General features: G+C 45.1%; 1 protein-coding gene across 5 annotated transcripts in view; it reads right to left on the minus strand.

The window, feature by feature from the left end:
- The window catches only part of TJP1 (tight junction protein 1), a 180,995-nt gene that overhangs the window by 72,930 nt on the left and 90,981 nt on the right, over window positions 1-17,084 (minus strand). Inside the window, exon 1 of one of the 5 annotated variants that reach the window (XM_032233486.1) lies at window positions 15,304-15,425. The exons of the other annotated variants lie outside the window; for them this stretch is intronic. The gene's annotated coding sequence lies outside the window, so the exon portion shown is untranslated. Of the gene's footprint in view, window positions 1-15,303; window positions 15,426-17,084 lie in introns of those variants that run through there. 5 annotated transcript variants of the gene reach the window in all.

Genomic DNA, 17,084 nt, shown 5'->3' on the forward strand with positions numbered 1-17,084 from the left:
GAAACTAATCAAGGAGAGAAGTTAGACTTAGAATTTATTTATTTATTTATTTATTTATTTGACTTATATACCGCTTCCTAGGGCTTTCAGCCCTCTCTAAGCGGTTTACAGAGTCAGCATATCGCCCCCATAGTCTGGGGCCTCATTTCACCCACCTCGGAAGGATGGAAGGCTGAGTCAACCTTAGCAATAGCAATAGCAGTTAGACTTATATACCGCTTCATAGGGCTTTCAGCCCTCTCTAAGCGGTTTACAGAGTCAGCATATCGCCCCCAACAACAATCTGGGTCCTCATTTCACCCACCTCGGAAGGATGGAAGGCTGAGTCAACCTTGAGCCGGTGAGATTTGAACCGCTGAACTGCAGTTAGCAGTCAGCTGAAGTGGCCTGTAGTACTGCACCCTAACCACTGCGCCACCTCGAATTAAGGAGAAATTTCCTGACAGTTTAAAACAATTAATCAGTGGAACGACTTGCCCTCCAGAAGTTTTGTGAATGCTCCAACACTGGAAGTTTTTAAGAAGATGTTGGCTAACCATTTGTTTGAAATGCTAAAGGGTTTCCTGCCTAGGCAGGGGGTTGGACTAGAAGACCTCCAAGGTCCCTTCCAACTCTGCTATTCTATTCTATCCTCTCCTATCCCTATCCTATTCCTATTCTATTCTATTCCTATCACCATTCCCATTTCTATCCTATCCCTATTCTATTGCTATTCCATTCCATTCTATTCCATCTTTTCCTTCTACTGCATGGACTTCGAGAACATGCCAGCTGGGGAATTTTGGGAGTTAAAAAGTCCAGATTTCTTAAAGTAGCTAGGCTTGAAGGACACTGGAGTGAGTGAGTGAGTGAGTGTGTGTGTGTGTGTGTGTGTGTGAGAGAGAGAGAGAGAGAGAGAGAGGGAGGGAGGGAGGGAGGGAGGGAGGGAGGGAGGGAGGGAGAGAGAGAGAGAGAGAGAGAGAGAGAGGGAGGGATAAAGTCAGGCAAATAAACCAAAATCCCTTGGTTTGATGGACCAACAAACTTTTCAACAGCCGTCCTTCCTGGCCTGGAAGGTTAGGAAATTTATGGTGGCAGAAAACAGAAGCAACAGCAAATTGCTTGCCTTGTGCAGTTAATCCTCAACCTACAACGGTTCACTTAGTGACCAAAGTTACGACGGCACTGAAAAAAAGTGACTTGCGACTGTTTTTTCACACTAACGCCGATTCCAGCATTTCCCTCCCCCCCCGCCCTCATGGTCACGTGATCCAAATTCGGGAGGCTTGGCAACTGACTCATATTTATGACGGTTGCAGCGCCCTGGGGTGGGGGTCGGGTCGGATCATGTCACCTTCTCACCAGCAAAGTCAATGGGAAAACCAGATTGACTTAACAACCCCATGACCCTAAATTAGCCATTGCAACGACTCGCTTAACAACTGCAGCAAGGAAGGTCGCAAAACGGGGCAAAATCCCACTTCACCGACGTTTCTGCTCAGCAACAGAAATGTCGGACTGAATTGTGGCCGTACGTTGAGGACTCCCTGCGCAGAAATTCTGCTGGGTGCCATTTCCTTGGCTTCCTTCTCCTTCGCGTGGGAAGAGTTCAAGGCCTGCAAAAATCAAAGCGAAAAAGAGAGGAGAAATGTCTCCTTTTAAAAATGTCTCTTGTGCCCTTCTGGGGCAGGAGGGACGTGGCCTCTACGGCTAAGGAACTTCAGGAGAAACCATGCGTGGTCCTGGATGAAATGAAGGCAGGACACAAACTTCAAACCTAAATCCCTCGGTTAATTAGAAAGCATTGGCTGCCCTGATATTCCCATTTGATTCTTTTCCGAAAGGTGCTTTTACTTCAAGCACAAGCGAGGCCCAAAGTTGGTGCAAATTTCAGGGATAGTTTGCAAAACCTTCCCCTCCAGCAAATTTTGCAAGGATCAGCAGATCCCGAGATAAATAATAAAGTCTATTACCAGCAGGCCTGCCCGGAAAATGAAATCTGTCTCCGTTTGGTAAATATCAACAGATGGGGAATTGGGATTAGGTTTTAAAAGATCATCGCAAACACAGGAAAGGGGACCTCTTAAAAACACAGTTGAGAAAATTTGATTAGAATCATTGACGCTTCTACTGTTTAGTCCCAGCCCAGCATGCAAAAAGAGAAAATAATAAACCTATAGAACTTTAAAGAAAAAACATTTCTGGGGCTGCAATCTAAGTGGAGAGATTGCAGAGGAAGGGATTGTAAGAGAGTAAGTTATGCTGGCTGGGGAATTCTGGGAGTTGAAGTCCACAAGTCTTAACGTGGCCAAGTTTGAAGACCTCTGAACTAAGTGGAGAGATTGCAGAGGAAGGGATGACAAGAGAGTAAATTATGCTGGCTGGGGAATTCTGGGAGTTGAAGTCCACAAGTCTTAAAGTGGCCAAGTTTGAAGACCTCTGATCTAAGTGGAGAGATTGAAGAGGAAGGGATTGCAAGAGAGTCAGTTATGCTGGCTGGAGAATTCTGGGAGTTGAAGTCCACAAGTCTTAAAGTGGCCAAGTTTGAAGACCTCTGATCTAAGTGGAGAGATTGTAGAGGAAGGGATGACAAGAGAGTCGGTTATGCTGGCTGGGGAATTCTGGGAATTGAAGTCCCCAAGTCTTAAAGTGGCCAAGTTTGAAGACCTCTGACATAAGCTGTCATTGTTTCCTCGTTAAAATGAAGAAGAAACTTGGGAGGTGGTGCAGAATTGAGATGGAGAAGAGAGGAGAAATGCTCCTGCCAAACAGGAAGAGGATGAAAAAGGAAAGATTTTAAGGAAGACTTGATTCATCTTCTCTTCATCTGGCTAATCCATGTCTTTCGACCCAAAATGGGCCATCTCCTGCTACAGTAATTGAGCCCAAACTTTCTGTTGTTGCTATGTGAGACGAAAACGAGGTTACCAGTTAAACGCTGTAAGGCCAATGTTCTCCCTGACCAGCGCAATCCTCGAGTTATGACCACAATTGAGCACAAAGTTGCTGTTGCTAAGCGAGACAGTCCTTAAGTTGAGTTTTGTCCCAGTTTTTACCACCTTTCTGGCCATGGTTGTTAAGTGAATCACTGCAGGGTTAAATCAGTTACATGGTTGTTAAGCGAAACTGGCTTTCCCCACTGAAGGTCGCAAAAGGGGATCACATGAACCCTGGACACTGCAACCGTCACAACTATGAGACGGCTGCCACGCATCCGAATTTTAATCACCTGATCTTGGTATCTGTGTGTGTGTGTGATGCAATGGTCATAAGTGTGAAAAACGATCATAACAAGACACTTTTTTCCAGTGTCGTTGTAAGTTGGAACAGTCACTGTGAACTGTTGTAAGTCGAGTAGCACCTGAACAAAATCAATTTTTAATTTCCTGCCCAGTTGAAGATGGGCTGCATTGAAAGAAAATAATAATAATAATAATAAACTTTGCGGTCTCAGAATTTGCTTAAATGCTGGAATTCTCTCTCAAACTCTCTCACTTCAATCAGCCTTTTTTGGGGGGTGAAATTACGTCAAGATTTTTCTAACAAAGAGACTCGCCACAAAGCAAAACGCAGACTTGGTGGAATCAGCTTGATCCACATCTCCCAGACCAAGTTTCCCTGTCTGGCAAATTAAGACAGATTAAGCTTTAATCCCTAAACCCCCAACTCCTTTCCTCCCAGGCAGGCATACTGGCTTTTGGGACTACAAGGCCCATCTTCTGTTAAAACAGCAGGGAAGGAGGGAGCTGTAGCTCCAACGGGATCTTAAAGCTGGGGTCTCCAAATTGGGTCGCTGTTAAGACTTGTTGAATTCAGTTTGGGGACCTCTGTGCTAAGCAAAATAGCTCTTTCTTTATTGAAATAAAGAGAGGAAATGTTTTCTTGGTTCTCCACCTTGAATTTAAACCATTTTTCCTTTGTTTCCCAGCAGTTGCCTTCTTTGCAGGAAGCCAAGCTTCCTGTAAAAGGGGTTTGTGTGTGTGTGTGTGTGTGTGTGTGTGTGCGCGTGTGTGTGTGTGTGTGTTGTGTGTATCTCCCTTTCCTGGCCCAGTTATCCCCCAATCTCGAAACAATGGGACGCACAGTTCAGCTCCTTCTGCAAACAGCCCCTCGCAGCCCCCTGGTCCTGCCAACCTTGGGGTGGAACAAATAAAGACTTTGAGACAATAGAATCAACTCTCCAAGGTTTTTTTGTTGTTGTTGTTGCTCGACACAGACTGACAAAGTTGCAGCTGCTTGAGATAAGCCCAACCCAGGGTTATCTGGGGAGGTGGGGGGCTTTACAGGGTCTTCTCGGAAAGAGGGGAGTCGAGGGGAAGAGAGATCTACAGCTAGCTCAGCCTCTCCAGCTTCTGGTGACCAGCAAAAAACTCAACTAGTGGTTCAATGCTCTGAGATGACACGTGAAGACCGCTTAGAGAGGGCTGAAAGCCCTATGAAGCGGTATATAAGTCTAATTCATAAATAAATAAAAGAAGAGCTCTGGTGCCAGGGAGAAATGCCATTATTATTATTATTTTTTGCAGTTCTGCCCAGCTGGACATCATGTTATTTCCAGATCTGTAATTATACAGCAGTGGAAGCTTGGAAGAAATATATTTTTAAAAAATAAGAAGTTTGCGAGAGGTTGAAAGAGAAGCAAAATGCAGTGGATCAATTGTGGGGGGACGAGACTGTTAGGGTTCTTGGCGCTCTCTGAACTTGGTTTCCCGCAGAACATTTCATAACCCAACTAGGTAACTTCACCAGTGCTAGAAGGGACTGGGGTTTGCAGGGAGGAGGAAGAGGAGATGTCCAGGAAGGTGGACTCGAGAGAGAAGACAAGGAGATCCTTCTAGTTGAGGAGCTAGATCTGGGCTCCCTGTTCCCTCCAAGGAGTCTCAGCCCCTGCCCTCTTTCCTGATCAGAGGAAAATAATTTAATACATATGACTTTGACTAATAGTACTAGGAATAAATGCCGAAACAACGAAGCATCGACCCTCGGATAGTCCCATCACCTTGAAGGACAATGTTGACCACTTGGGAGAACCCAACTTTAGACCCATGGCTAAAATAAATCTCTCAAGGCAGAACAATTGTGGGTTTTTTTTAAAAAAAAATGGACAGGAAACACATGCTTGGATCTCCCCTTCCTTATAGCAAGACTCCACTCCCTGCGTTGAGAAGAAAATCCTTTTCTTCCATTTTAAGAATCGCAGTGTAAACATTTGGACGTTGCTTTCAAGGGTCTGAAGCACTTCGCATACATTATCCGACGGGAAGCTTGGCTTCCGCTAAATGCTTCTTAGGTGGCCCCCCGGATGAGGGTCCATCTTTCTCCTGCTTCTGGAAGCTTCCAGATGCCTTCAGTTGCTTGCTAGGATGAATCACCCCGCAGAAGCATGGCCAGTCTAGGGAAGAGGAGGACCAGGGGAGACAGGAGAGCATCTTCCGGGATTATCCAACAGGAACCTTGGCTTCCCTTAAATGCTTCTTAGGTGGCCCCCAGATGAGAGTCCATCTTTCTCCTGCTTCTGGAAGCTTCCAGATGCCTTCAGTTGCTTGCTAGGATGAATCACCCCGCAGAAGCATGGCCAGTCTAGGGAAGAGAAGGACCAGGGGAGATAGGAGAGCATCTTCCAGTATTTGAGGGGCTGCCACAGAGAGAAAGGAGCTATTTTCCAAAGCCCCCGAAGGCCAGACAAGGAATAATGGATGGAAACTGACCAAGGAGAGATTCTACCTGGGAATAAGGCCCTTCCAACTCTGTTAACTCAGGTTGACAGAAGGACTGCTGGTTTCTCCTGACCTGCAGGAGGTTGCAGAATGGTCTCCTGCAGACCAACAACAGGCAACCTGTAGTTGCTGAAGGTTCAACTGCCTCGCAATTGCAACCAGAATTTTTTATCACGGAGTGACTGCAGTGATAAGTCAAGTGGGACCAGGGGTGGGTTTCAAAGATTGTTCGAACCTACTCTGTAGGTGTGGCCTCCTTTGTGGGAGTAGCTTGCCGCCCACGTGACCGGATATGAAATTATGAATTAGTACTTAGGTCGGTCCAAGTAGCTATTCAGAAACTCTGGCATTGAAGCATGCAAGTCTTAAAGCTGTCAAGTTACAAGACCCTCGCACCCCTAACCCTTTAGAGAGAGAAAACCAAGCGGTGTTTAAACCTGACAGCTTTAAGACTTGTGGACTTCAACTCCCAGAATTCCTCCTCCAGTCATGTTAGCTCAGGAACTCTGGCATTGAAGCGTGCAAGTCTTAAAGCTGTCAAGTTACAAGACCCTCGCACCCCTAACCCTTTAGAGAGAGAAAACCAAGCGGTGTTTAAACTTGACAGCTTTAAGACTTGTGGACTTCAACTCCCAGAATTCCTCCTCCAGTCATGTTAGCTCAGGAACTCTGGCATTGAAGCGTGCAAGTCTTAAAGCTGTCAAGTTACAAGACCCTCGCACCCCTAACCCTTTAGAGAGAGAAAACCAAGCGGTGTTTAAACTTGACAGCTTTAAGACTTGTGGACTTCAACTCCCAGAATTCCTCCTCCAGTCATGTTAGCTCAGGAACTCTGGCATTGAAGCGTGCAAGTCTTAAAGCTGTCAAGTTACAAGACCCTCGCACCCCTAACCCTTTAGAGAGAGAAAACCAAGCGGTGTTTAAACTTGACAGCTTTAAGACTTGTGGACTTCAACTCCCAGAATTCCTCCTCCAGTCATGTTAGCTCAGGAACTCTGGCATTGAAGCATGCAAGTCTTAAAGCTGTCAAGTTACAAGACCCTCGCACCCCTAACCCTTTAGAGAGAGAAAACCAAGCGGTGTTTAAACTTGACAGCTTTAAGACTTGTGGACTTCAACTCCCAGAATTCCTCCTCCAGTCATGTTAGCTCAGGAACTCTGGCATTGAAGCGTGCAAGTCTTAAAGCTGTCAAGTTACAAGATCCTTGCACCCCTAACCCTTTAGCAGTGGTGGGTTTCAAAATTTTTTGGAAGCTCTTCTGTAGGTGTGGCCTGCTTTCCGGGTCCACTGGTGGAACCTCTTCTAACCGGTCTGGTAGATTTGACGAACCGGTTTTACTGAATAAGTGCGAACTGGTGGGAACCCACCTCTGAGTGGGACCCAATTACGCGACAATTTTTACGATGGTCATTTACGCAGATTGCGAATCTAGCGTCCGCAATGGGTTTGTTTTGGTTTATTTTGCTGGAGAACAACAATAAAGGCCCCCATTTGCATCGGACTTTACGACCGCACACCCGATTGTAAAGGTGAGCTGGTTGCCAGGAGTCATTGCAGTGGTGTGATGGTCCCAGGTGCAAAGCACAGGTCGTAAGTCCCTTTTCTCAAGACCTTCGAATGGTTATTAAACAAGCAGCGACAAGTACAGGGCCACACGGACGCTGCTCACACGGAGATGGCGCAGTGGTTAAATGCAGCACTGCAGGCTACTTCAGCTGACTGCAGTTCAGCAGTTCGGCTGTTCGAATCCCACCAGGCTCAAGGTTGACTCAGCCTTCCATCCTTCCGAGGTGGGTAAAATGAGGACCCGGATTGTTGTTGGGGGCGATATGCTAACTCTGTAAACCGCTTAGAGAGGGCTGAAAGCCCTATGAAGCGGTATATAAGTCTAACTATTGCTATTGCTCCCGAGATATGAATAATGCAGCCCTTAGCTGGAATTTTATAATTTTTATCGTTCAAGTTGTGCAACGTAAAATATTATCCAGATGAAACCTGGTCCTGTTTTTGAAGACCGCAGATTTCGGGCTAAAGTTCTGCTTCCCAAGTTGTAAGAAATCCTTATCTCTTATTTTGCACCACAAAGAGGTTTAGGTTTGATAAAAGTTTGTGCATTGTAGCTTTTCGTGGTCAATGGGCTCTTTTGTGTCAATTGCCTTTTTCTTTTCTTTTTTTGTGATGAAACCAGCTGGCCTCGGCCAAAACCAATGAAAGTTGAGCAAGGAAACAATGACCCAGGGAAAGAACCTTTTTAGAAAGCAATTCCACAGAGCTGAATACCCTGGAGAAATATTTGAGGAATTTCTTATACTAACAAGGACTTTGTCTCGTTTCACCCAAGCTTTGAGGCACAGAACAAGCCTCAAGCACCTTCCTTTCACTACAGTGCCAGTGGCAATGAGTGTGGCTGCTTCACCAATACACAACACAAAACAAATAAACCCGATCAGCCAGGCACCACGAAATAAATATATCCAGCCAATGTTGCACCTTATATTTGTTTTGTGTTCCTATTTTACTTCCTATTCATGAGTTCAGCGCAAAACTTCTCTGATGCTTGGGTGGGGAAAAATAAAATCAGGATTCCTTGCTTGGTCCTACGCCGATAAAGCTGAATTTATCCTTAAGCTGCACCTCACGTGGACACGGGACCACCTGATCCGACATCTAAAACAATGACCCACTTGGTTTGATCTACAAGATTTGCACTCTCTGGTGGCCCCAGACACGGATCTACATTCATTTATGACTCAGAAGATCATCTTCAAATAACAGCTAATCTCTCATGCAATTGTCTGCAGCTAAAGACAAGCCCATCTTACACAACTGCAATTGCAAACATATATCTGCGTGTGTGTGTGTGTATGTGTGTGTGCTATACCTCCCACCATCAATACTACAATAGACCCGAATTTACAACCAGTAATTTTGGATGGTTTTTTTTCCCACTTGCATGGACTCCTGCGTTTTAAGGGTGTTTTCGTGCCTTTATAGCCATCGATAGATTTTCCACCCTGCTTTTTTTTTCCCCCAGCACGCCCTAGAGAGGCAGAATAAATCTGCTCCTAGGGTTGGTGGAAAACATCCTATTAAAATTCCCCAACTCCCTTGAGAAATAAGATTATTGGAATATTTTTAACACCTCTCTAACAACTTGCTCTGTGGAAATTAGTTCGTGGAGTTTGAACGTCGTATGGTTGGCTTTCCTGACCTCCAGCCCCCCCCCCCAAGGGCAAGGGGTCAGCTTCAACCCAACAGGAGTCAACCCTGCAGCCCCCCAAGAAGAGGAGCTGGTTAAACCTCCTCCTTGCTATTAGTTGCAGAACATTAAAATAGCTGCTTTATTCCCCAAGGTCGCTGTTCTACGTACACTTACCTGTAAGTCAGTCCCACTGGGGTTTGTGGGTTTACTTCTGGGTAAACAGGTGTAGAAGTGTTCCATAAATTGCCATGGTGATTGCAAATCACGGATGCATCGACCCAAGAATGCTACAAAACCATCTTTATTTTAGGACTGGCTAAGCTTTCAAGATAAAACTCTACGGATGAATCTTAACTCCCAAGGACCACGTCACATCACGTCTGCAACCACAATACAGATGTGGATTGTTCCTTGTTTATTTCGGGGTTTGTTGGGTGTGTTTTGTACATCGTACAACCTTGGGACTCCCAAGAGGTGTACAGGAAGTTCAACCCAGCTTAGTTCTCCAAGTTGTATCATCGCTTATCTAGGCCACCAGCAATTAAATGCCATTCCACTGCCTTCAAACGTACATCTTGTTCTACTGAACTCCGACCTGTGAAGATAGTGAAACTGGCAGAACTCGTAACGCAGACGACAAAAATGTGAAACAAAGCGAAACCCCACAAAGGTCGATAAACACAAGGCGCCGGAAATGTCAACCTTCCACCTGCCTTAAATCCTCAACCCATCCAGATTAAGGTTTCCTTTCCTAATTTTATTCAGAATTGAAGCCAGCGTAGGACCGAAACTTTGATACAGCATGGAGAAAAGTCAAGTTTCCCACTCCCCTTATTCTATAATTCTCAACGTGGGTGTAAGACGTGGGGATGGGAGTCATTTAATCCAGGGGTCTCCAACCTTGGCGACTTTAAGACTTGTGGACTTCAACTCCCAGAATCCCTCAGCCAGCAAAGCTCAGCTGGACTCCCTTCTTGGTCAGGGGGTCTCCAACCTTGTCAACTTTAAGACTTGTGGACTTCAACTCCCAGAATCCCTCAGCAAGCAAAACTCAGCTGGACTCTCTTTGTAGATCAGGGGGTCTCCAACCTTGTCAACTTTAAGACTTGTGGACTTCAACTCCCAGAATTCCTCAGCCAGCCCAGAATTCCTCAGCCAGGTTGACAAGGTTGGAGACCTCTGCTTTAATCCCTCCTTGTTGGGATCTGGTCGAAAATGATTCATGCTGGTTAAATCAATTTGCTCCATAAAAATGCCAAGTCTACTTCAACCACAGACCCTACTTGGTAAAACCTACAATGGGGCCAGGCCCTTTTTGATGCACAACTGGAGTTGATTTGATGACCATATCTCGGGGAGAGCTTTTCAAATCCAAGTTTTTTTTTATTCCCACGGGCAACGGGAAGGATTTGGGGAATGTTAAGTGAGAGTAACGTTGCTGCGTGCTTGGGAACCAGGCATTAAGGGTGACTAAGATGAAATGTATTCTCATCTTTCCAGTATAAGGGATAAAGGTCATATTTTAACTCCACAGGAGGAGTTTCTTGTAAATGTGACGAAACATTTGATTAAAAGAGACCAAAAAAATAAAAACAACTTGAAAAAAGATTTTCCCACAGTTTGGAAAGTGCCCAGAAGAAACCCTGGATCCAGTTACATTTAAGAAGTTAATCTCAAGTGCGATTAAAACACACATATACACAAACACACATAGCTTTGGTTGGATCCTTATCACAAGCTGGTTTGGAAACCACAATAGCTGGGTTTATACTCCACATTCCACTCAACTCAAAATATCTATTATGGCTTTGGGTGATGTGACACCAAAGATCAAGAGAAAACGGCTAAGTCTATTTTGCACCTGATCAGAAGACCTTTCCCAGATTTCCCTGTTCCTGTTGACGGAGCTGTTTTCCTTCTCCTCATATCTCCAGGTTTCAAAACCCCACCAATTCCCAAAATTTGAAGTCACTTTCAAAGGCAGCTCTTTCCAACCAGCAGAAGTTCTCACAAGTTCCTCGTATTTTTCTGGTGGTATCTCATACATTATCGGCTTCGTCCAGCTTCCATCATGTCCAAGAGAGGGACAATACAATGAAGGGAAGACCAAACAGCTGTAGGAACCACACTGGTCCATGAAGAAGACCATGCACACAAAAAAAAGGCCAATTGAGTCCTTCCAATGATCCTTTGGTCCACAAGAATGTAAGGGGAAAAGAGTTATTAGAACTTGTGCTTGTACAGCATGAGTATGAGGAAGCTTCCATCCTGCATTATATCATTTTTAGTACCTATTGTATAATAAAACTAACTTAGTTGTTTTGAATCTCTGCCTGCCAATCTCTAAGAATCGATGTGAACGAAAGGAGACAGCATGGATAAAAGTTGGAACCTGGGACATTTGAGGGAAGGTAGTGAAAGTGTGTCTGGCCAAGGCTACGGTTTTCCCAGTTGCAATGGATGGCTGTGAAAGTTGGACCACAAGGAAGGCTGAGCACTGAAGAATGGAGGCCTTTGAACTCTGGTGCTGGAGAAGACTCCTGCAAGTCCCTTGGACTGCAAGGCCATCCTACCAGTCAATCCTAGAGGAGATCAACCCTGACTGCTCTTTAGAAGGCCAGATCCTGAAGAGGAAACTCAAAGACTTTGGCCACCTGATGAGAAGGAAGGACTCCCTGGAGAAGAGCCTCATGCTGGGAACGATGGAGGGCAAAAGAAGAAGGGGACGGCGGAGAACGAGGTGACTGGATGGAGTCACCAAAGCAGACGGTGTGAGCTTAAATGGACTCCAGAGGATGGTAGAGGACAGGAAGTCCTGGAGGAACGTTGTCCATGGGGTTGCGATGGGTCACACACGACTTCGGAACTAACCCCCCAAAAATTAAAGTAAGTTGTACTCAACCCTCTTGATTCCCAACATGTAAACCGCAGGAAATATGAAATTGATCAGATTTGGTGAAGAAGAAGATAAAAGTTGTCGCCTTGTGCAGACTCAGCATTATCATCAGTAAATTAACAGTAAGCAGAAATCTCTTCGAAGAGCAGAGAATTATGATTTGCTGCCATTACTCTATAAATCAAACAAAATTTGATTTGCCCAAATTAACTAATGTTTAAAAACAAGCATCACACTCTCCTGAAATTCTCCGCTTTCATCCACGCTGCGTTTATTTCTCAGAAATTGCACACCCTGCTAATTAAAACCTTTTTTTTTTTCCAAAACAAGCCCCCGTACTGGTAGTCGTAAGAATCCAAGCCCGATTGCTACAGCAGTAGCCTCTCTCTTAAATTTATTAAATGTCCCCTGAAAAAAAGCAATAATCTATTAGCTTAATCCACTCTAAGCAGAAGAATTATGAGGGCCATTAATCACGCCAGCAAAAAAGACACATCGCCACCCCCACCCACCCACCAAGGCTCGTGAAAACCGTTGGAAAACTGTATTTAAAAAATTAAAAGCTGTAGCAAGCTACAGATTCTCACCGACTACAGCGGTAAGTAGAAATATTCCAACAATTCTGGTGTCCCATAAAATTGACATTTTAAGCTCTTTCTTTCCCTTTTGATACAAGGATGCCAACTGCCAAGATCTCAAGATGGGAGCCCTTCACTTGAGCCAATTCTTGCATATCTCATGAGGTTGAGTGCTAAGGCTGGTTAGATGCCAAGAGGTTTTACTTCTGACGAAGGAAACGCAGGAATTGCAGAATCAACAGCTTAAAAGTTATCGGTTGATTGGATCAACCCTAGATGGTTTCAAGAAAAAATCTTCAAGGATTCCATCTAGAACAGTGTTTCTCAACCTTGGCAACTTGAAGATGTCTGGACTTCAACTCCCAGAATTCCCCAGCCAGCGAATGCTGGCTGGGGAATTCTGGGAGTTGAAGTCCGGACATCTTCAAGTTGCCAAGGTTGAGAAACACTGATCTAGAATCAAGAAAGCACAGGTAGTTCTCAACTTTTGAGGCCTACCTCTACTATCCTGAGCCACAATCAAGCCCAAAATTTCTGTTGCTAAGCAAACTTACTCGTTAAGGGAATTTTGCCCCGTTTTTCTTGCCACAAATGTTAAGTGAATCACTGCAGTTGTTAAGCAAGTAACACCGTTGTTGAGTGAATCCAGCTTCCCCGTTGACTTGGCTTGTCAGAAGGCCGCCAAAGGTCATGATCCCAGGACACTGCAGAGGTCATAACTAGGAGTCCCTTGATCATGGGGGTGATGCAACTGGTCATAAATATGAGCCAGTTGCTAAACATCCAAATTTTGATCACAGGACCATGGGGATGCTACAACGGTGGTGTGAAAAACAATCCTGTTAATTTTTTTAGCGCTGTTGTAACTTTGAAATGAACTGTTGTTGAGTCAAGGAGTATCTGTACCTTGAGGGCCACTCCCTGTACAAAAGATACACAACCCAAACTTCCAGCCTAGGATTTCCGTTGGGTTCTCCTCTACAAAATTGACTTTTGAAGCAGGGGGAGAAATCAAGGGTGGTAGAAGCTTCTAGGCTAAAGGCCTCCAACCTTGCCAACTTGAAGCCTGGAGGACTTCCACTCCCAGAATTCACCAGCCAGTGAATGGCTGGTGAATTCTGGGAGTTGAAGTCCACCAGGCTTCAAGTTGACAAGGCTGGAGGCCCCTGTTCTAGGCCTCCTTGCAAGGACCTTGGCCAACTCACAAGAGGAAGTGTGCGGTGCTTCCCCGGTGACGTTCTAGCTGACCCCACCCCTTTATCAGGCTTCCGAAACCACCCAACAGAAACCTGAGGCACAGGTGTATCAGGCCAGGGAAGCCAACACCTACTGCAATGTTGTCCTTCTTTCTCAACTGGTTCCACCAAACCCAATCCCAGGAAAACAACCCCTCCTCTTTGGCTCAGCCGTCGCCTTCCTTCTATTTGTTTTCGTTCCTCGCCCTCGTCTCTCCACCCGGAAATTCAAAAGCTGCAAGTTTGCAAACCAGGGGGGAAAAAAAACCAACAACGGATGAGTAGATACTATGGGCAGGGTCTCAAACGGGCCTGAGTCACCTCTACAATCGTCATAAGATCCTCCTGGATTCTTCCTGGCTTGGCCTGGGTGGGGGAATCCACGGACAGAAAGCAACGGGAAGGATGTAATGAGGCAACGAGGCAACACGCGAAGGCGCAATCGATGCTCTGCGTCTAGCCATGGATTGTTACACACAGTTGTAGGACCAGGGCCAACTGCAAATCCCCTCCCAACTCAAAATACTGCATTGACAATATTGCATGAGCTGATTTCCTTTCCACTCAACCACGGTGGCCAAAAGCAAAGGGTTTTTACACACACCGTTCAACCACCCTCCCCTTCACTTAAGAGTGGCCCAAGTTCTAGAGAGGGAAGAGCAACGGAGGAAGCCATCTACTACACCCAGCCCTCATTTAACGACCATTCGAAGTTACAACGGCACTGAGAAAAAGTGAGCTGTGACCGTCCTATTTACGGCCACGCCGTCAAAATTCAGATGCTGGGCCGCTGACTCATATTTATGACCGTCGCAGAGTCTCCGGGGGCCACGTGATCCACCGTTGCGACCTTCTGACAAGTGAAGTCAACGGGGAAGCCAGATTCACTTAACAACCGTGTGACTAACTTAACAACCGCAGTGATTCACTTAAGGACTGTGCCAAGAAGCCTTCCCTTCCTCTGCTTGAATCAATTGAATTGTGTGTGTGTATGTAAAAGAAACAGACATCGCGATCTCCATCAGAGTGTAAAAACCATTCAAGAGATACCTGCCTTTATACACCATTATGATAGGCCCCAGGCGTGCAATGGCCAAATTGATTAATAATGTATAAAGGCAGGTATCTCCTTAATGGTTTTTACACTGTGACGATGCTAGCAGCGGCTAACGAAAGCTGAGCAATATATTTTACAGTTGCGGAGATCGCAATGTCTGTTTCTTTGCACAACTTTGTTCAACCCTGCAACAGCCTGGCCATTTTAAGGACAGGTCTTAACTCAGAGGTCATTAAGCAAAGCCCCCAAATTCAGTGCAACGGGAGAACAGTAATTCTTAGATCAAACAAAGGAAGCTGTTTACAGCAGTGGGGAAGATATCCTTAAATATATATATATATATATATATATATATTTATACGTGTGGCTTTTGGAGCCTAAGGTGTAACTGCTCCTTGCTGGGGGGCAGGGGGTGCAGTTTGCAAGCTGTACCCCTTGTTTTCAGAATTAAATATAAAAAAAAACAGAGACCTGGAGGCCCTCCCAATCCAACAGGCTATTAAAACCCCAGGGGATTAGCATATCTCATGATAAATAATTGAATTGTGTTTCCACAATAGACGAACAACAAAACTACTATATTAAGCCTCGCGTGACAGATTTGATTCCAAGGCTGCTCCCAAATAAAGATTGCTTACGTCTCCCAAGTCTGCAGAAAAAAAAACAGATAATTAGATGAACTTCCGACTCGTCCCTCGTAAGCAAAACGAAGCATTAATTAGTGCCTTTCACTCCTACTGAAGCTGGTCTTGTTTGAGCTCCAAAATGCAGCAACAGAAGACCAGAAAGAGGTTTTTTTCCCCCCCCTTATCTCAACAACATCAAGAAAACATTGGTTAATATTTCTCCAAAGCCAGTGGAAATGAAGTCAGCACATTGGCCATTCACAAAGCAGACAATGCTACTAGCACACACAGAGAAACCAAAAACATAATGAAGGGGAAACTAAAACAATCCAGACCGTGTAAAACCCCCCAGCTCAAATTCAACACAATGCATGAATTTTATTTCAGACAAGACCCCGTAGTAACCAAGAAGGACAGCACTGGAAAGAAGTAATTCCACTCCATGATTAATTAATTACATTTTGCAGGCCTCCCATCTCACTGACAAGACACACCATGCGCGACTTGCAAGCATCATCAAAACGGAGGTATAAAACATTAAACGTGAAATGAGCCCAAATTAAAAGACCTTAAAAGCCAGAAAAAAAAATAATACCATGGGATGGTTGTGGGATTGCCATCCTGGTCCACTAACCACCTCCAAGAGGGAACACATTATACACAGACGTGTGTGTGTGTGTGTGTGTGTGTGTGCGTGCAGGTGTGTTCCTCATCTATTTTGGGTGCACCAAAAATTCAAGGCTTCCAAATTGCTCTTGATGTGTCCTTAAAAAGAAGGCGGGGGGTCATTTTTGCACCCTGATCTGAACCCATACAAACTTTTGCAAATGTTGGCTTCGCCTCTGGACGTTCGGAGCCAGCTAGTCTGAATAATTTAAGTCTGCTTTTCTCATCTCTGACCCAAAGCACTCCTGTAAAACGGTCAACATGCAGTGCTTCAACAAACACAAGCACCACACCAGGGTGTGTGCCACAAAGCAGAGTTAAAAACGTCGTAAAGAGCTTGAAGGAGAGTTGGCTCAAAATTACTTTCCTTCCTTTGGGCAGGCTGAGTGCAAGGTTTAATAAAAAACCCTTCCCTCACTGCACAATGGAAAAGGAGGCCCAGGAACAATATTTTGCCAAAAATAATAAGCTACAAAGGAGGGCCTAGGTCCTATCTTACACACACAAATTCACACACATACAGAGAGAGACATATTTCCGGAGCAAACCCTTAGCTACCAACTCTCTGCATTCTTGCCAGGCCAAATAATGGGCAAGTCATTAAAATGCCAGCGTTTATTATTTAAGTCGGGAGCGTCGAACCGTGGCAACTTTTTTTAAAGACTTGTGGACTTTCAACTCCCAAAGTTGAAAATCCACAAGTCTTTAAAAAGTTGCCACGGTTGGGCACCCTCTGATCTGAGAGTTTGGGATTTACAAAACACTTTCTTCTTTTGAAAGTATCTGGGATTCTGTTTCTGATCTACCACTTGCTCCAGGAAGGAATAAATGCATGGATTTCCAAAAAATTCAGGAAAATGGAGGCTTAGATTCTGGAGCCCTCCTCTCCTGAGGATGTTGGCAAAGGTTTGCAACACAAAGTGATTGTTGCAGTAATTAAAAAGAAAGAGGTGGAGGACAGACTGACCTCTTCCACCCCTGCAGCCCCACCACTAAATCTGATTTTTTTTTCCTGCAAAGGGGGGCCCATCACAGGCCCTTTGCAGGCACCACCCAATGAATGGAGGTTTAAAATAAGCTCCAGGACGCCGATCCAATATTTATTGGCCGAGGAGCCTCGGCGGCTG

The sequence above is a fragment of the Thamnophis elegans genome, chromosome 16 (genome assembly GCF_009769535.1).
Source record: "Thamnophis elegans isolate rThaEle1 chromosome 16, rThaEle1.pri, whole genome shotgun sequence".
NCBI lineage: Eukaryota > Metazoa > Chordata > Lepidosauria > Squamata > Colubridae > Thamnophis > Thamnophis elegans.